General features: G+C 47.9%; 1 protein-coding gene across 5 annotated transcripts in view; it reads right to left on the reverse strand.

Moving 5' to 3' along the window:
- GPR156 (G protein-coupled receptor 156) overlaps positions 1–21365 on the reverse strand; it is a 66879-nt gene that overhangs the window by 39094 nt on the left and 6420 nt on the right. The window lies entirely within an intron of this gene.

A 21365-nucleotide genomic window follows, 5' to 3' on the forward strand; every position in this document is an offset into this window, starting at 1 on the left:
AAAACCCCCCAAGGTCACTGCTAGTCTGATCTGGGGGAAAATTCCTTCCTGACTCCACATATGGCGATCGGTTAGACCCTGAGCATGTGAGCAAGAACCAGTCAGCCAAGCATGAGCTTGAGAATAGAGAAAGCGAATACTCTGTGCCATCCCAGAGCCCTGGCTGCCCTGCCCAGTGTCCCATCTCCAGCCATCGTCATCCCTGATCCTTCTGAGGAAGAATATATTTAAAACTTGCCCTCTCAGAATACATTGGGGAAAAACAGCTGGACCCCTGAAGCATGACACTTAGGGGCACAGGGCCATGAACCGGACGTGAGCCCTGGGTTGTTGGGCCTGTCCCCCCACCATCACAAGCAACCCTGGCATACAACTGCTCTCACAAATTTGTCCAGCTCTTCTTAAAATGAATTATGTTGTTTGCTCCCACAACTCCACCCCTCTGTTAGAAACCTTTACATTTCCTGTCTAAATTTGTTCGTGGCCAGCGTATAGCCATTTTTTCGGTGCCAACATTGTCAGTTAACTTAAAGAGCACCTCACCCTCCATGGTATTTACCCCTACTGTACTTCTAGAGAGAAATCATACCCCCTTTGCCTTCTTTTTGCTAGTCTAAACAAGCCAAACTCTTCCAGTCTCCTCTCATAAGACAGGCCCTCCATTCCCCCGATTACCCTAGTAACTCTTCTCTGCAACTGTTCCAATTTAAATTCAAACATGGGTGACTAGAATTGTACACCGTATTCCAAATGAGGTCTTACCAGTGGCTTGAACAAGCACACCAGAAAGAGCCCTTCTTCGGAGGCCCATATACTGGATCCTTCCATGGGGGCTGCAGCTGACTTCTTGGGGATTCATCTCATTCCAGCAAATAACAAATTCATTAAATAAACAAAGGAATAACACAAGCAGCAACACAATCACCTGAAATTTAATGCAATTTAAGTATGGTCTTAAGTGCTTTATTTAACAGGGAAGAGATTACTTGCATGCTTAAATTAAACATAATTTCAGTCTGGAAATAAAGCGTAAAATTAAGCAGAGATTAATTAGCCATTGGAACAATTACCCAGGGTTGTGGTGGATTCTCCATCACTGACAATTTTTAAATTGAGATTGGATGTTTTACCAAAAGATCTGCTCTGGGAATTATTTGGGGGAAGTTCTATGGCTTGTGTTGTACAGGGGGTCAGACTAGATGATCACAATGGTCCCTTCTGGCTCTGAAATCTATGGACCTATGAATATGCGTAAGTGCTTTGCTGAATGGGAGTCTGAGTGACAGTTTAGCTATCGACACTGGACCAGTCTATTTATTAAGTAGGATTAAAAGTCTAACATCTCTAAATTTTTTCTCTCTCGCAGCGCTCTGGCTGCCGGGTATTACATCATGTCACTCTGCAATGGTTCTCCTCATCACCTTAGCTTCTATTTCCTCTTTAATTCTTTATTGTGGGGTTTTAACAGCCCTCATTACCATTTTAGATATGAGGTCATACTTCTATTCAAGCATCCTTATTCAATTAGCATGGGCAACATTTTTAATTGGCTTCCGCTGCACAACCAGAAATGAGTCCAGTGCAGTTAGCAGTTGTAGAAGAGGGACAGAAGGGTGGCAGATCATTATTTATTTGCTCATAACAATAGATGAGGTGAGTGCAAAATTCAGACTTTTCTTCTAGCTGCTGTTTAACAGCGATGTATCTTCACAACTGTAACCTAAATGCAAATCAGGTTCATTGGCATATAGATGGCCTTTCCTTCATGACGTTCCTTTGTTTTCTCCACTGCACTGCTAGCTTCCCCGATATAAAAATTAATTCCCTTTGGTCAGAAATATGGCCAGATTCTGGGATCCTTCCTCATGCAAAACTCTTATGGACTTCAATGTGTAAGGAAGAACTGGGTGAAAACTGAAAAAGGGTCTCATGATTTGACTTACGATTATTACGTTTTATTTTAGATGATCAAGGCTCATATTGCCACAGAACCTAAGAGCAGGTTCTCAGCTAGTGTAATTGGTGTAGATTCTGATTCACATCATCTGAGAATCTGGCTCCCAGTAAATTAAAACATCTACACAGGATTATCTGTATTTGTGAGGTATCCATTCCAGCATGGAACTAAGCCCCACACCTCTGCATCCAAAAAGCAGGAGGGCTACCTCTTAAGTGAAAAGAGAAGCTACTGTTTCAGTAGTTGTCCTATTTGAGCCTATTATTAAAAGGCTTATGGACAAAAATTGTACATGTGTGCAACGAGGTACCCACAGCACCCCTCCAGATTCAAGCCGTTGGCCCCTCTCCTCCATTAATCAGGGACACTTCAGTCTGGTGCAACACCCATGTTCTTTATTCATGATCAGTTTCCCACCCCCAGTTTCCAACTATATACAGGCTTTACAACTGCTTGGCCTACCACAGGTCTGGCCAGCAACAGACTAGGAGGCTCCTACTCCCTCTGAACCTGACCTCCCACTCTTAGTCCCTTTCTCTCACTTCCTTCCAGCCTTATAGCTAGCTCCTGCTAATGAGGCTGGCAGGTGTGGTCAGTTACTAGGCAAACATAGGGCAGTTTCCCCAACCCTAATTCAGTCTCCCTGATTGGGGCAGGAATGGAAGGAGCTGATTAAGGGCTTCTGTAGCAGCACCCCTGCCACAATCTGACACAGAATTTTTTTCCTTCTGAGATATCCCATTCAAATACCAACACAATTCTGCTCTTTCAAGAATCCAGCTGTGATGTAGCAGACCAGGTGTCAGCTCATGCCAAGACCCCTCAGTCTCAACTGAATACAGACCATTACATAGCTGGAAGCCGTCTGGCTCACCTGTGGGTTAGTATTGTTAAAAATGGTATTAGAATTATAAGAATGTGTTAAGCTTTTAAGAAATGTGTGTGAGTTGCTGCATGCATTAATCTCACTTATAACATCTGTATCCCATGATATAAGGTCATGGGCAGTGGGTGAACCCCTGGCTAGCCCGGCCCTGCCTCTTCTGCCCAAGGCCACGCCCCTTCCATGCCCACCGGAGCCCAGCCCCCACTGTGGCCACTGTCCCCTGTCCCAGGCTAGTGCCCCCAGCTCCGCCCCCTCCCACACCAGGCAGGGCGGCCCCAGCCCCCGAGTGCCGGACAGCACGGCCCCAGCCTCCCCAGGCTACGCTGCCCAGTCTGACCCCTGGCAGGCCGGCCCCCTCTCCCCTGAAGCTGCCTCCAGGCTGAACTGCCAGCTCTAGCCCCAGCGCTGGGTGGACAGACAGGTAGGCAGCGCAGCCCCAACGCCTGGAGGATGGATGGCGTGGCATGCCCCACGGGTGCACCGCAGCCCCCAGCCTGCCTGCCCCAGCCTCTGGCACAAAGGGAACAGCCTTACAGAAGGCAGGATGGGGCCTGAGCATGGGTGGGGACACATCAGGCTGTTTGGGAAGGCAGAGCCTTCCCATGCCTATGATACCCGCCGCCCATGTATAAGGTAATATGTAAGAGGTTTTCTCTGTTAACTGTAAATCACCAGACAGGAGAGAAGCATTAGCAAGTGTGAAATAACATCTCCTGTTGGAAACTGGTATCTTCTGCCCAACCAAGGGAGGCCCATCAGCACCAGACGAACCATTGTGAAACATCAGAGAACAAAAGATTTTGTTGATTGCCCCCCCACCCGCACCCCACGAAGAGGAGCTGTACAAGCAAATTGCTGCCAACAGCTGAATTGACAACTCAAAGCAGAAGAGGGCAAGGAATAAAAAGCCCTTCCTGACAAGGAAGAAATGCATCTTTTACACTGCTTCAAATCTAAGGGGCAAGGATTTGAACATAAGCAAAAGATCCCCAGTGCTTGGCCTGGGTTAGCCCTAAAGGACATAGAGAACTTGCTTATTGCAGAATCTTCTATTACTTTTTTAAACTTAAGATTGGAACTCATTTGTGTGTATCTATGTTTACCTCCTTTAATCTTGTAAATAACTCATTTCCTTCTCCAATAAAATAAATCTTTAGATAGTTATAGGATCAGCTACAAGCATTGTCTTTGGGGAGAAATCTAAGACACAACTGACATTGGGTAAGTGACTAGCCCTTTGGGACTGGGAGTAACCTGAATACTGTTGTGATTTTTTGGTGTAAGGGACTGTCTATGACAATGGCAAGCTTACCTGGCTGACAAGATAGATCAGAGTACCCAAACCATTGTTACTTTGACTTCAGATCACTGCAGCAATTCCCACTTATATATCCCAGGGTCAGTCACTGAGGGTTTTTTATATAAATCAATGTAGAATTTTATAAACCAGTGCACAGATGACAGGTTGAACAAAGAAAAAGGGATATTGTTGCAGAAAAAGTTTGATTTGGATTTAATCTAACCAATGCACAGTGTGCCAGAGCCCACAGACATGGTATCAGGACACAGAGAACTACAGAGAGATAGGCACACCCATGGCAAACAATCCATGTAATATTAATAGCCCAGATCATGCCTGGGCATTCTCCCACTGAGTGTGGATTTCTCCCTGCCCATGAGAAGGTCAGTGGAGGCACGTGGACAGAGAGGGAGCCAGAGAAAGCAGGCAGGGGACTCTGGAGCTGGTGCAAATACAGGACTGCCGCATGGGTGGCACTGGTCCTTACCAGATCTCCCAGACACCAATACTTTAATATCTCAGAAGATCTGTTTGATCTGGAGGCCAAAGCCCCTGTTTCTTCCACAGAGAGGCAAACCCCATCCCGCCTCACCATGAAGAAGTTCATAGGAACCTCTAAAGAAGCTCATGGAGTTCCTGCACAGATGGTTGGGATTTCCCTGGTTGGGGTACAAGTTGGGCCACTAGCAGAGTAGGGCCTGTCCCAAGTGACAGGGCCAAGCTCTTTAGAATGGAAATAAGTTAACCCTGTGACGTCCCCCGAAGGGGTCACCCCAGTAGTCTTGCACACCTAATAACAGACGGCCATGAGCGTCTATCAGCAAGGAAAGCAAAAGTTGCAGTCTGAATCCCATATGCTCACATCTTTATTCTAAGACCAAATTTCTTCCAACAAGGTGAGCCTCACAATCCCCAAAGAGGGCCAAGTTGTATGCTTTGCTCCCTGCCCTGCACAGGGACCTGTGCAGAGCTGCACCATCCCTGAACTCTCCAGGCATCTGGGATTCTCTCTAGCACAGGGAATCTGACTGACAGTGCAGAAAGCCGGGGAGGCTCTCTGTACACTTCCCCGGCCCAAGCAAGCCCTGCCCGCAGCGGCACATATGGGCCATGCTGTTTGTTAGCAACTGAATACAAAATAGTATCTGAGAAATTCTCAACAAAGGAACTCCTCTCACACAGGATGCAGGGCTGGGGGGGAATGGGGGAAGGGGCACCCATATACCCATCCAGCCAGGTGTGAGGGATTCTCCATCACTGACTATTTTTAAATCAAATTGAATGTTTTTCCAAAATACCTGTTCTCGGAATTATTTTGGGGGAGTTCTGTGCTACACAGGAGGTCAGACTAGCTTATCACAATGATCCCTTAGAATCCATGAATCTAAAAGGGAGCTTTGGGTTAAAAAAAAAAAAGTGTGGAAGCCCAGAGATCTAGCGAGAGCTCTGCTTCAGGAACAACGTGGAGAGCTGGCAGGGAATCAGAGCCTTTGTCCAGGAATCAAAGTTCAAAGCAGGCTTTGCGTTCCAGTGCACTGCTGCCCCTTTGCAAGGGAAGAGGATTCTTCAAACTTTCCAAGGTCCTAGCCTCTCAAAAACACTTTCACACTATTATGCAAATGGATTCAGTGCTGTTTCCATGAAAGCTGGTCACCAAGGACAATTAGCACTCATTAGCATGCAATAAAGTGCTGATGTGAGTATTGCCAAAAGACAACAGCCATCTCATTTGCTCTCCTTCCTCTAATTAGAACTCTTGGAAATCACACTGCTTCCTTTCATGAAAGCCCAGGAAAGCAAGGAGCATCAATCAAGTTTCAGAAAGCTGCCAGGCGAACAGGAGATGATGGCTTCTTTAAGGCCCCAATGATAAGTCCAACATGGCAGCCCTCAGCAGCAGAACTCCATGTGACAGTGGCGTGGAACAGGGGTGGGGCAGGGACCATAGCCCTCCCACTTTTTGAAAGTGGACAGGCCTGTCCCATCCACTTTTCCCCACAGCAGCCCCAGCCCCCCGGCCAGGCCAGCAGCTGGTGTGGGCCATGCAAACCCTCCACCTGCCTGCAATGAAGAGGGGCTGAGAGCAGCCCATGTCCTTGCCCAGCCCAGGGCAGGTGGAGGTGGAAGGTCTGCGACTTCATGCCAGCTCCCCACAGCTGCCTGCGCAGCTCTTCCCAACCTGCCTCTGGCCTGGGAGGGGGACCTCAGAGCCACAGCCCGGCCTTGGGACGAGCCGCGCAGGCAGCTGTGGGGAGCCTGGGTCCCTCCGCCTGCCCTGAGTTGGGGCCCAGGGCCAGGGGCTGCTCTTGGTAGACCCCTCCCACTGCAGGCAGGTGGAGGGGCTGCATCGCAGCTCTCCACAGCTGGCTGCAAGTCTCTTATCATGGCTGGATGGTGGCTCCGAGGCCCCTCCCACGGCCAGAGCCAGGTCGGGGAGAGCCATGTGGGCAGCTGTGGGGATCCTGGGTCCCTCCACCTGCCTTGGGCAGGGTTCTGCTTTTGGCCCCACCCCAGCTTCTGGCTTGGCCAGGGGCGGGACCTCTGGGGAAGAGGCAGGGCCTCAGGGGGGGGAAGAGGAGAACGGGGCCTCCTGGGTGGGGGCACCTGCCCCGCCCCCTTTTGGGAAGGCTCTGACGCCCTTGCTATGCAATGGCCAGTGTTGCAGTGCAAATCACATCACTCCACAGCAATAATTAGGGCTGGTGCACTGACACTTGCAGTTCACTGTTGCACTCGGCTCCAATCAGGAAGCTCAGACAGCCATCTTGTCAGCTCTCCTACACAAAACAGGGCTGTCACACCAATGAGAAGCCCCAGAGTGTTGCACGAAGTGGTGGTAGTGGTGGTAGCAGCAGGTGGTGCCCTTCCTCCAAGTTGGCGTTGAATCATAGAATATCAGGGCTGGAAGAGACCCCAGGAGGTCATCTAGTCCAACCCCCTGCTCAAAGCAGGACCAATCCCCAATTTTTGAACTAATGCTGCAATGTGTCAGGTTAACAACAGTGAGTCAGGTTTATGTGCAGGTATCTGTGTCTTCTGACGGGGACTGTGATGGGTCATGTGCCCCACACTACCCCATAGGGGGTTAATAGAGCCCTAGGGAGTCTGCGCAGGAGGCAGCCAATTAGAGAGGGGCTGCAAGAAGCAGCCAATCGGGGCTGGGCTGGCCCATATAAGAAGGGCTGCAGAGCTAGCTGCTTCAGTCACTCCCTGTAGTGGGAAAAGTGGTTGCCTTGCAGGAGCTAGCCCTTTGACAGAGCAGTGCTGGGCAGGATCAGGGGAGTGAGAGTGAGCTGACTGCTGGCATACTGAGGCCCTGAGACATGGGCGGAGAAGGTGCTGGGGCTGCCGGGAAGTGGCCCAGGGAAGTAGACTAAGGGGTTGGAGGGGGAATGCAGCATGTGGCTGCCATCTACAGGGTCCTGGGGTCAGGACCTGGAATAGTGAGTGGGTGCAGGTCCCCCTGGCCCCAACTCACCACTGGGGAAGTGGCTGGACAGTGGACTGCCATTCCCACAGAAGTGGGGAAAGGGCTAGCTTTAGGTTTTTTCTGCTCCAAGCTCTGAGAGCACAACTGCCCAAGCAAAAAAAAAAAAAAGTCCAGAATGCCACCCCTGGAATTATTCTGCCCCAGGTATGTGCTTGCTTTGCTGGTGCCTAGAGCTGGTCCTGAGTGGGGAGCACAGAGCACAGCACAGCCGGAGGGCTGCATCATGAAGAGGATGCTGTAGTCCTGGGACATCCAGCAGAGGGCGTCACAGTGGTGAGTCACACCTGTCACATGGACACAAAACTAAAGCACGTCTATTGTTTGTGAGTTGTCTTCCCCCCCACTCCTTTTCTGGGCTTCTGTCACTTTGATATATTTACATGAATATAGCTGAAAGGGTTTTGATACTGGAAACCCATAGTCTCCAATTTCAGGCCACGTCTACACTACAGACCTATATCGGTATAACTACGTTGCTCAGGGGTATGAAAAATCCACACCATGAGCGATGTAGTTATACCAATCTAACTCCCCCATGTAGACAGAGCTATGCCGACAGGATGGCTTCTCCCATCGACATAGCTACTGCCTCTTGGGGAGGTGGATGAACTATGCTAACAAGAGAAAATTTCCCCTTGGTTTAATAGCCTCTTCACTTAAGCACTTCAGCTTCTAAGGCTATGTCTACACTACGAAATTACTTCAAATTTATAGAAGTTGGTTTTGTAGAAAGCGTTTTTACACAGTCAATTGTGTGTGTCCCCATAAAAATGCTCTAAGTGCATTTAGTTGGCATTTAGTTGGCAGAGTGTGTCCGCAGTACCATGGCAACAGTCGACTTCAGGAGCGTTGCACTGTGGGTAGCTATCCCACAGTTCCTGCAGCCCATTTGAGTCCATTTGAATTCTGGGTAGAAATCCCAACGCCTGATGGGGCAAAAACATTGTCGCGGATTGTCATAAATATAAAGGGAAGGGTAAACCCCTTTAAAATCCCTCCTGGCCAGAGGAAAAATCCTCTCACCTGTAAAGGGTTAAGAGCTAAAGGTAACCTTGCTGGCACCTGACCAAAATGACCAATGAGGAGACAAGATACTTTCAAAAGCTGGGAGGAGGGAGAGAAACAAAGGGTCTGTGTCTCTCTGTCGGTATGCTGCTTTGCTGGGGATAGAACAGGAATGGAGTCTTAGAACTTTTAGTAAGTCATCTAGCTAGGTATGTGTTAGATTATGATTTCTTTAAATGGCTGAGAAAAGAATTGTGCTGAATAGAATGACTATTTCTGTCTGTGTGTCTTTTTTGTAACTTAAGGTTTTGCCTAGAGGGATTCTCTGTGTTTTGAATCTAATTACCATGTAAGGTACCTACCATCCTGATTTTACAGGGATTTTACAGGGGTGATTCCTTTACTCCTATTTACTTCTATTTCTATTAAGTCTTCTTGTAAGAAAACTGAATGCTTTTTCATTGTTCTCAGATCCAAGTATTTGGGTCTGTGGTCACCTATGCAAATAGGTTTGGTAAAAATCCTCACCATTCCCAGGAAGTGGGGTGCAAGGGTTGGGAGGATTTTGGGGGGAAAGACGTGTCCAAACTACATTTCCCAGTAAATCCAGTTAGAGTTTGGTGGTGGCAGTGGTTATTCCGAGGACAAAAGATAAAATTAATTTGTACCTTGGGGAAGTTTTAACCTAAGCTGGTAAAAGTAAGCTTACGAGGTTTTCATGCAGGTCCCCACATCTGTACCCTAGAGTTCAGAGTGGGGGAGGAACATTGACACGGGTGGTTCTGGATACATATAGTCAGGCACCCCCTTCCCTCCCTCCCTCCGTGAAAGCAATGGCAGACAAGCATTTTGTGCCTTTTTTCCTGGGTTACCTGTGCAGACGCCATACCACAGCAAGCATGGAGCCCGCTCAGCTCACTGTATGTCTCATGCATGCTGGCAGACACAGTACTGCACTGCTACACAGCAGCAGCTCATTGCCTTTTGGCAGCAGACAGTGCAGTATGACTGGTAGCCATCGTCGCCGTACTCCAAGGTGCTCTTTTAGCCGACCTCAGTGAGGTCGGTCAGGGGCCTGGGCAAACATGGGAGTGATTCAGCCAGGTCATTTCCCTTTTAAGTTTAGTCTCATGGCAATTCAGTCCTGCCGGCAGTCCTACTGCACCGTCTTATAATGAGCAGCCAGGAGACTATGATGGCCAGCAATCATACTGCACCATCTTCTGCCAGCAAGATGTATAAAGATAGATGAAGTGGATCAAAACAAGAAATAGACCATATTTGTTTTGTATTTATTTTTCTCCTCCCTCCCACTGTAAAATCAACGACCTGCTAAACCCAGGGTTTTGAGTTCTATCCTTGAGGGGGGCCATTCTGTTTCTCCTTGATGCAAAGCCACCCCCTTTGTTGATTTTAATTCCTTGTAAGCCAACCCTGTAAGCCATGTTGTCAGTTGCCCCTCCCTCAGTCAGCAACGGCAGACAATTGTTTCATGCCTTTTTTTTCAGCGCAGATGCCATAGCACCGGGACATGGAGCCCACTCAGATCACCGCGGCAATTATGAGCACTATAAACACTGCGCACATTATCCAGCAGGATATGCAGAACCATAACCTGCAAGAAAAGCAAAACCAGGCGAGGAGGAGGCGACTGCAGCGCGGTGACAAGAGTGATGGGCACATGGACATAGAATTCTCACAAAGTACGGGCCCCTGCAATGTGCACAACATGGTGTCAACTGGGCAGGTTCATGGCATGGAACGCCAATTCTGGACCCAGGAAACAAGCACAGAGTGCTGGGACTGCATAGTGTTGCAGGTCTGGGACAATTCCCAGTGGCTACAAAACTTTTGCATGCATAAGGGCACTTTCATGGAATTTTGTGATTTGCTTTCCCCTGCCATGAAGCACAAGAATACTAAGATGAGAGCAGCCCTCACAGTTCACAAGCAAGTGGCGATAGCCCTCTGGAAGCTTGCAACGCCAGACAGCTAGCGGTCAGTTGGGAATCAATTTGGAGTGGGCAAATCTACTGTGGGGGCTGCTGTGATGTAAGTAGCCAATGCTATCACTGAGCTGCTGATATGAAGGGCTGTTTAAAAATAGCCAGAGCGGCGGCGAACCAGCTGAGCGGCACACAGCAGGAGTTTGCCTGGGAGTTTGCCTGGAGTGAGCCCAGTGAGGCTTACATCTTGCCAACTTCTCTGAGGAAGCTCATAGTAGGAAGGTGATATGGAAGGGGGGGGGGGGGGGTTCAGCTGTTGTGACCTGCACTGGATGTGCCATGTTTGTCTTTCTTCTACAGGACAGAAGCGACTTTGTCTGTACAAAGTGCAAGCTGGTCTCCATATTGGAAGAGAAGATTGAAGGTCTGGAGCAACAGATAACGACCCTGCGTTGCATACAAGAAACAAAGGATTTTCTGGACAAAAGTCAGGATATGCTTCTACGGGCACAAAGCTCTAAAGATTTAGAGCAGGTTGCACAGCGGAGCCAAGAGGCCAGTGAAGAAGCTTGGCAACATGTGACCTCCAGAAGAAGAAGGGGGAATGTCCGGGTTCCAGCAACGCGGACACAGGTAACTAACCGCTTTCATGTTCTCTCCACAGGTACCATTGCGGAGAGTGGACCAGATGATATGTCTGGGGGGAGAAAGCAGAAGGAGACTCCGCTGGTTGGAAGGCATGAGATGCACTGTCCTGAGATGGGGGGGTTCCACGACCACCACTCCCAAGAGAAGGAGGCAGGTGGTGGTGGTCGGGGACTCTCTCCTCCGGGGGACTGAGTCATTTATCTGCCGCGCTGACCGGGAGAAGTCTGCTGCTTGCCGGGGGCTAAGATTTGCGATGTGACAGAGAGACTGCCGAGACTCATCAAGCCCTTGGATTGCTACCCCTTCCTGCTTCTCCACGTGGGCACCAATGATACTGCCAAGAATGACCTTGAGTGGATCACTGCGGACTACATGGCTCTGGGAAGGATAAAGGAGTTTGAGGCGCAAGTGGTGTTCTCGTCCATCCTCCCCATGTAAGGAAAAGGCCTGGGTAGGGACCGTCGAATCGTGGAAGTCAACGAATGGCTACGCAGGTGGTGTCGGAGAGAAGGCTTTGGATTCTTTGACCATGGGATGGTGTTCCATGAAGGAGGAGTGCTGGGCAGAGATGGGCTCCACCTTACAAAGAGAGGGAAGAGCATCTTTGCGAGCAAGCTGGCTAACCTAGTGAGGAGGGCTTTAAACTAGGTTCACCAGGGGAAGGAGACCAAAGCCCTGAGGTAAGTAGGAAAGCAGGATACCGGGAGGAAGCACAGGCAGGAATGTCTGTGAGGGGAGTACTCCTGCCTCATATTGAGAATGAGGGGCGATCAGCAGGTTCTCGAGTGCTTATATACGAAGGCACAAAGCCTTGGAAACAAGCAGGGAGAACTGGAGGTCCTGGTGATGTCAAGGAATTATGATGTGATTGGAATAACAGAGACTTGGTGGGATAACTCACATGACTGGAGTACTGTCGTGGATGGTTATAAACTGTTCAGGAAGGACAGGCAGGGCAGAAAAGGTCGGGGAGTAGCACTGTATGTAAGGGAGCAGTATGACTGCTCAGAGCTCCGGTACGAAACTGCAGAAAAACCTGAGTGTCTCTGGATTAAGTTTAGAAGTGTGAGCAACAAGAGTGATGTAGTGGTGGGAGTCTGCTATAGACCACCGGACCAGGTGGATGAGGCTTTCTTCCGGCAGCTCGCAGAAGCTATTAGATCGCACGCTCTGGTTCTCATGGGTGACTTTAATTTTCCTGATATCCACTGGGAGAGCAATACAGCGGTGCATAGACAATCCAGGAAGTTTTCGGAAAGCGTAGGGGACAATTTCCTGGTGCAAGTGCTAGAGGAGCCAACTAGGGGAGGAGCTTTTCTTGACCTGCTGCTCACAAACCGGGAAGCAAAAGTGGATGGGAATCTGGGAGGCAGTGACCATGAGTTGGTTGAGTTCAGGATCCTGACACAGGGAAGAAAGGTAAGCAGCAGGATATGGACCCTGGACTTCAGGAAAGCAGACTTCGACTCCCTCAGGGAATGGATGGGTAGGATCCCCTGGGGGACTAACATGAAGAGGAAAGGAGTCCAGGAGAGCTGGCTGTATTTCAAGGAATCCCTGTTGAGGTTACAGGGACAAACCATCCCGATGTGTCGAAAGAATAGTAAATATGGCAGGCGACCAGCTTGGCTTAACGGTGAAATCCTAGCAGATCTTAAACATAATAAAAAAAACACCTTACAAGAAGTGGAAGTTTGGACATATGACCAGGGAAGAGTATAAAAATATTGCTCGGGCATGTAGGAATGAAATCAGGAGGGCCAAATAGCATCTGGAGCTGCAGCTAGCGAGAGATGTCAAGAGTAACAAGAAGGGTTTCTTCAGGTATGTTAGCAACAAGAAGAAAGCCAAGGAAAGTGTGGGCCCCTTAATGAATGAGGGAGGCAACCTAGTGACAGAGGATGTGGAAAAAGCTAATGTCCTCAATGCTTTTTTTGCCTCTGTCTTCACTAACAAGGTCAGCTCCCAGACTGCTGCATCACAACATGGGGAATAGATGGCCAGCCCTCTGTGGAGAAAGAGGTGGTTAGGGACTATTTAGAAAAGCTGGACGTGCACAAGTCCATGGGGCTGGACTCGTTGCATCCAAGAGTGCTAAAGGAATTGGCGGCTGTGATTGCAGAGCCATTGGCCATTATCTTTGAAAACTCGTGGCGAACGGGAACGGGGGAAGTCCCGGATGACTGGAAAAAGGCTAATGTAGTGCCAATCTTTTAAAAAAGGGAAGAAGGAGGATCCTGGGAACTACAGGCCAGTCAGCCTCACCTCAGTCCCTGGAAAAATCATGGAGCAGGTCCTCAAAGAATCAATCCTGAAGCACTTGCATGAGAGGAAAGTGATCAGGAACAGCCAGCATGGATTCACCAAGGGAAGGTCATGCCTGACTAATCTAATCTCCTTCTATGATGAGATTACTGGTTCTGTGGATGAAGGGAAAGCAGTGGATGTATTGTTTCTTGACTTTAGCAAAGCTTTTGACACGGTCTCCCACAGTATTCTTGTCAGCAAGTTAAAGAAGTATGGGCTGGATGAATGCACTATAAGGTGGGTAGAAAGTTGGCTAGATTGTCAGGCTCAACGGGTAGTGATCAATGGCTCCATGTCTAGTTGGCAGCTGGTGTCAAGTAGAGTGCCCCAGGGGTCGGTCCCAGGGCCGGTTTTGTTCAATATCTTCATAAATGATCTGGAGGATGGTGTGGATTGCACTCTCAGCAAATTTGCGGATGATACTAAACTGGGAGGAGTGGTAGATACTGGAGGGCAGGGATAGGATACAGAGGGACCTAGACAAATTGGAGGATTGGGCCAAAAGAAATCTGATGAGGTTCAATAAGGATAAGTGCAGGGTCCTGCACTTAGGACCGAAGAACGCAATGCACAGCTACAGACTAGGAACCGAATGGCTAGGAAGCAGTTCTGTGGAAAAGGACCTAGGGGTGACGGACAAGAAGCTGGATATGAGTCAGCAGTGTGCCCTTGTTGCCAAGAAGGCCAATGGCATTTTGGGATGTATAAGTAGGGGCATAGCGAGCAGATCGAGGGCCGTGATCATTCCCCTCTGCTCAACATTGAGGCCTCATCTGGAGTACTGTGTCCAGTTTTGGGCCCCACGCTACAAGAAGGATGTGGAGAAATTTGGAGAGAGTCCAGCGAAGGGCAACAAAAATGATTAGGGGTCTGGAACACATGACTTATGAGGAGAGGCTGAGGGAACTGGGATTGTTTAGTCTGCAGAAGAGAAGAATGAGGGGGGATTTGATAGCTGCTTTCAACTACCTGAGAGGTGGTTCCAGAGAGGATGGTTCTAGACTATTCTCAGTGGTGGAAGAGGACAGGACAAGGAGTAATGGTCTCAAGTTGCAGTGGGGGAGGTTTAGGTTGGATATTAGGAAACTTTTTCACTAGGAGGGTGGTGAAACACTGGAATGCTTTACCTAGGGAGGTGGTAGAATCTCCTTCCTTAGAAGTTTTTAAGGTCAGGCTTGACAAAGCCCTGGCTGGGATCATTTAATTGGGGATTGGCCCTGCTTTGAGCAGGGGGTTGGACTAGATGACCTCCTGAGGTCCCTTCCAACCCTGATATTCTATGATTCTAAGGGTAGTGACTCTGGGAAATGTGCAGGTCATAGTAGATGGCTTTGCTGCAATGGGATTACCTAACTGTGGTGGGGCGATAGATGGAACCCATATCCCTGTCTTGGCACCGGAGCACCAAGGCAGCGAGTACATAAACCGAAAGGGGGTACTTTTCAATGGTACTGCAAGCACTGGTGGATCACAAGGGACGTTTCACCAACATCAATGTGGGATGGCTGGGAAAGGTACATGACACTCGCATCTTCAGGAACTCTGGTCTGTAGAAACAGCTGCAGCAAGAGACTTACTTTCCAGACCAGAAAATAACCGTTGGGGATGCTGAAATGCCTATAGCTACCCTTGGATGCAGCCTACCCCTTAATGCCATGGCTCATGAAGCCATACACAGGCACCCTGGACAGTAGTCAAGAGCTCTTCAACTATAGGCTGAGCAAGTGCAGAATAGTGGTAGAATTTGCACTTGGATGTTTAAAAGTGTGCTGGCGCAGTTTACTGACTCAGTTAGACCTTAGCAAAACCAATATTCCCATTGTTATTACTGCTTGCTGTGCGCTCCACAATAATCTGTGAGAGTAAGGGGGAGACATTTATGGCAGGGTGAGAGGTTGAGGCAAATAGCGTGGCCGCTGATTATGCCCAGCCAGACACCAGGGCAGTTAAAGTACAGGAGGCGCGGTGCGCATCAGAGAAGCTTTGAAAACCAGTTTCAGGAATGGCTATGGTGTGACAGTTCTGTTTGGTTCTCCTTCATGGAAACCTCCACTGGTTTCACTCTACTTTCCTATAAGCTATGCACCCTCCTCTCTCCCCCTCGATCACAGCTTGCAGAGGCAATTAAGTCATTGTTGCTTCACGTTCATGCATTCTTTATTTATTCATCACACAAATATGGGTAACTGCCAAGGTAGCCTGGGAGGGGTAGTGGAGGAGGGAAGGACATGGCCACACAGCACTTTAAAACTTATTGAATGCCAGCCTTCTGTTGCTTGGACAATCCTCTGGGGTGGAGTGGCTGGGTGGCCAGAGGATCCCCCCACCGTGTTCTTGGGCATCTGGGTGAGGAGGCTATGGAACTTGGGGAGGAGGGTGGTTGGTTACACAGGGGCTATAGCGGCAGTCTGTGCTCCTGCTGCCTTTCCTGCAGCTCAACCACATGCTGGAGCATATGAGTTTGATCCTCCAGCAGCCTGAGCATTGACTCCTGCCTTCTTTCAGCAAGCTGACGCCACCTACCATCTTCAGCCTGCCACCTCTCCTCACGGTCATATTGTGTTTTCCTGCGACTCTGAGATTGTCTGCCTCCACGTATTTTGCTATGCTCTGTCAGTGTGGGAGGACAGCATGAGGTCAGAACATTTCATCACGAGTGTGGTTTTTTCGCCTTCTAATCTTCGCTAGCCTCTGGGAAGGAGAAACATATGCAGCTGGTGGAGGAAAAAAAGGGAGAGTGGTAGCTAAGAAGACCCATTTTATAGAACAATGGGTACACTCTTTCATGGTAAACCTTGCTGTTAACATTACATAGCACATGTGCTTTCATTACAAGGTCACATTTTGCCTCTTATTGAGGGTATGCCGGTTTGGTGTGAGATCACTCAGCAAGGGCCAGGCAGCAGAATTTGGCTTGCAGGCAGCCATGGTAAGCCACAGTCTTTTGGCTTCTTTAACCTTCTTAACATGTGGGAATAGCTGCAAACAGCAGCGCCCCCATTTCACATACGAAGTACTGTTGGGTTGGCCATTTAAAAGGAGGGGCTGCGGTTTCCAGGTTCATGTGCAGCAGAAACCCAACTAACCCCCCCCCCCGCAATTCTCTGGGATGTTTGCTTCACCCCTCCCCCCACCGCGTGGCTAACAGCGGGGAAGATTTCTGTTCAGCCACAGACAAACAGCCACCTCTGAATGTCCACTTAATAAAATTCCCCTATTTCAACCAGGTGACCATGAATGATATCACACTCCTGAGGATAACACAGAGAGATAAAGAACGGATGTTGCTTGAATGCCAGCAGACACCAGGACCACACATTGCCATGCTTTCTTATGCAATGATTCCAGACTACGTGCTGCTGGCCTGCTGTGGTAAAGTGTCCTACCATGGAGGACGGAATAAGGCTGCCCTCCCCAGAAACCTTTTGCAAAGGCTTTGAGAGTATATCTAGGAAAGTTTCATGGGGATGTGCCTGGAGGATTTCCGTTCCATCCCCATACACATTAACAGACTTTTCCAGTAGCTGTACTGGCCCCGAATGCCAGGACAAATTAATCATTAAACGCACTTGCTTTTAAACCATGTACAGTATTTACAAAGGTACACTCACCAGAGGTCCCTTCTCTGCCTTCAAGGGCCGGGAGCCTGCCTTGGGTTGGTTTGGGGGGTACTGGGTCCAGGTCCAGGGTGATAAACAGATACTGGCTGCCGGGGAAACTGGATTCTCCGCTTCCTTGCTGTAAGCTATCATCTTCCTCGCCCCCAAAACCCGCTTTCGAGTTGCCTCCCACTCCTTGGACAGAGTCAAAGCACAGGGTTGGTGTAGTGGTGGCTGCACTCCCTAGAGTGGCATGCAGCTCATCATAGAAGCGGCATGTCTGAGGCTCTGAACTGGAGTGGCCATTTGGTAGGGTTGCCTGAGCTCCTTAAGTTTCACACGGCACTGCTGCGGGTCCCTGTTATTGCCTCTGTCCTTCATGCCCTTGGAAATTTTTTCAAATATTTTGGCATTTCATCTTTTCGAACGGAGTTCTGCCAGCATGGACTCGTCTCCCCACACAGCGATCAGATCCTCTACCTCCCGTTCGGTCCATGCTGGAACTCTTTGGCAATTCTGGGACTACATGGTCTCCTGTGATGATGAGCTCTGCATGGTGACCTATGCAGGTGAGCTCACCACGCTGGCCAAACAGGAAATGAGATTCAAAAGTTCACGGGGCTTTTCCTGTCTACCTGGCCAGTGCATCTGAGTTGAGAGCACTGACCAAAGCGGTCACAACTGAGCACTCTGGGATAACTACCGGAGGCCAATACCATCGAATTGGATCCACGGTACCCTAAATTCAACCCGGCAAGGCCGATTTCAGCGCTAATCCCCTCGTCGGGGGTAGAATAAAGAAATCTATTTTAAGAGCCTTTAAGTCGAAAAAAAGGGCTTCATTGTGTGGAGGGGTGCAGGGTTAAAACGAGATAACGCTGCTAAATTCAAACTCAACTCATAGTGTAGACCAGGCCTAAGAAGTTCTCCGAAAGTGACAAGAATGTCTTTTTGGTTATGCCCATTAGGCTTGTTAGGAAACAATAATCTAGAGGGGAAGGGAAACGAGTGAAGTCATTACCGGTTGGGGAGAGGAGTGTAGCTTGTGGGTGGATTCAACAAGCATTGGATTTTGTGAGAGGAGTCACAGATTGTTAGGAGGGCTCAGTCAACTAGCATCTAGACAGTTCTGGAAGATGATCAGGGCATCTGGGAATGTGAGTTTTACATTAAACCAGTTCGCTTACCTTTCTTTGTTTGTTTTTTTTTCCTCAGTCTTCAGTGTTGAATTCACTAGACTGCAGTTTCTCAGCCTTAACTGTAGTACATGTGAAAGCTGCTGCTCAATACAGCAAATGGATTAGCATTTAGTTATTACCAAACATCAGCGTCTGAATGTATCTAATTCAGCGTGCCTAAAATTGATGGGAAACGAGTGACTAAGTGGCCTGAAATAATGAACACCAAATTCTTCTAATGTAAAAGTTCATAAGTGTAAGATAGAAAAGATTCATACTCATGAAATCTGCCAGAAATATTTCTTTGGATTCTTCAAAATCAAAGGCATCATTGAACAAAACTTTGTCTACCAAAGTAGAAGAACAAAACTATGATGAATATGAAGATTCTGCAAATAAGACTTTTTCAGTGCCCTCATTCTCATCAAAGAACAGCTGGAATGATCATTTAAATCCCTGTTCCAGGCTGTATCAAAGCTCTCAACTTCATTAAAGAACAGTCTCTTTTTGCCTTTAAAACCACCCAAAATCAAGGATCAATCTGTAATTATGTTGTAGAACCACACAAAGAGGCAAAAATAAAAACAACTATTTAAAAAAGTTATGATACAAAATACAAGAGTCCAGACAAGACAAAAAATCATGAATCCTGGCTGGTTCCATGCTCTTTTTTAGCATTTAAAATAGAAGATCCAGATTTGATCTGTGTTTGTGAAGAAGTTCAATGAGTCAAAAGGTAGAAAACTGAGGACCTAAAAATCTCAGAAGAGTGAACAGCTGAATTTGGAATTGTGTCAATTTTTAAAAGACCTGCATTCCTGTCCAGCTAGGTCAGCATCAAACAAGTTTTTAGCACAGTCAGACTGATTTAGTTAAAACTTTAATTGGATGCTAAAAAAGCAAGTAACTTGGAAAGAGTGTATTTAATGTCTAAGGAAACAGTACAGAACAATGGAAGATTGCAGTAACTATGCCTACAATGTGAATCACAAGAATATGGGTTTTACATTTCATTTAATAAAACCCTCAGGCCAGGTTTCAGGTTTTTCACTAGGTTTCTGATCTGGCAAAAATCACAACAAACCCAGAGGGATCCTTTCTCTTTTGATTCCCAGGATCCACTGCGGTATTGCCAACCACTCACAAGTCATGAGTCAGGGCCTGCAACAACCATGAGACTGACTTAAAAATCACAAGATGTGTTTTTAAATAATACATTACAGGGTTTTTTTTTTAAGTTTGCCTTCTGATATTTAAACCTTCAAGGTTCATGTTTTCAAGCTTTTCTCTGCAACCACTTACATTGTTTTAAAAATAAAAGCTGGAGAATCTCCATGATTCCAGGAGCGGAGACTGAAAGAGGAAAAACATCACCAGATATCCCAAGAGTTGGCAACACTGGAGAGGTCTCATTCCCTACAAACACCAGAGAGCCGCAAACCCTTCACTCTGACTTTACAAGAAATGCAGTGAGGGGAAGTCACCGAGTTACCCTCTGGTGGGAGATATTTCCACATAAATAGGCCCAGGGGACCTCTTTCAATTTTTAAATGTCTTACTCATTTTGCTGCTAATACCCAAGTTTATTAAAACAATTATTTTTTTAAAAATCTAATTTCTTGCCACTGATGCCGCTTGTTTGTTCTTTGCATTTTGCTCAGCTTGGGAAAGTGAAAGCATGCTGGTCAATTTCATTCTGCTTTTAGCCAATTTTCATAGTGAGGGAAGCCCAGCTGCGTTTGGCTTCACTCACTGCAGCAAAAGGTATTAATGTAAAAAAGTGATCATATTTTAATTAGCATTAAAATATAAAATTATCACTATTATTAAGTTCTAGAATGAATAAGACCTAGATAGTCCAGGTCCTTTATCACTCCATGATCTACTGTTTATATTCAGCAATAAAGGATATTTATATGCACCAAAAAAGCGCTCACGTTTTCTGAACCAGGAAGATAATTCTACAAGGCGCTAAGCACCCAAATCTCTCGCTCTTTGCACCTTGCAGGATATTTGCCTAATCCTAGTGGTGGTATAGTGATAGGCACATTAGAAATACACAGAGACAGATGGATAGATTCCATAGATTCCCAAAGAAAGAAAACTGGGAAACGAAATTTACAGCAAAAGGAGATTCGGCGCAAAGACTTGCTGAAGCTGATAATGACATGACAAGAATTTATTGGATGGAGAGAACAAGAGTCCCTGGCTCTGTAACTGACTCTAAGCAATTCCATACCCTCTAAACAACCCCTCCCCATAGTGAACCCTCCTGTGGGGATTGCTGAATGCCATGTATAAGTCCACAGCATGGACTAAATGAAGAAAACAAACTGTAAACAGCTCTGCCTTCCAAAAACAACAGGGAAGCAATGCAGCCCCCAGTGTTTGGATTCTCTTTTCCCATCATGCTGAGATAATCCACAGCTCCAGGCGTCAAGCTTGGCAGAGCTTACAGCACTTTCCCTAAGTATCAGGCAGGCGCTTCACATGCAGAAAGTGAAACAGCAAGAGATCTTACCTAGAGCGGCTCTACTGAAAGAGTTGCTTAGCGGAGGGGTTCTCAACTGCTTCTTTCTGAGCCCCCCACCCCACCCCAACATGCTATAAAAACTCCATGGCCCACCTGTAACACAACAATTGTTTTCCTCCATATAAAATCTACGGCTGGCATTAAGGAGTAGGAAGCAGGGAAATTGCCTGCGGGCCCACGCCACAAGGGGCGTCACAAAGTTAAGTTGTTCACGCTTCAGCCCCAGGTGCTGGAGCTCAGGGCCCCAGGCTGCAGTCCTGTATGGCGGGACTTCAGCTTTCTGCCCTGGGCCCTTGTGAGTCTAACGCCAGCCAGACCCCCTGAAACCAGTTCACAGACCAGGGGCCTGTTTTACTGCAGCATTCAGGCCAGGGGCTTGGGATCACTGTTGTTGCAGAGCAGAGGTGGGCAAACCTTTTGGCCCAAGGGCCACATATGGGTATGGAAATTGTATGGAGGACCATGAATGCTCATGGAATTGGGGGTTGGGGTGAGTGAGGGCTCTGGCTGGGGGTA

The sequence above is a fragment of the Lepidochelys kempii genome, chromosome 1, assembly GCF_965140285.1.
Source record: "Lepidochelys kempii isolate rLepKem1 chromosome 1, rLepKem1.hap1, whole genome shotgun sequence".
In the NCBI taxonomy this organism is placed as follows: Eukaryota; Metazoa; Chordata; order Testudines; family Cheloniidae; genus Lepidochelys; species Lepidochelys kempii.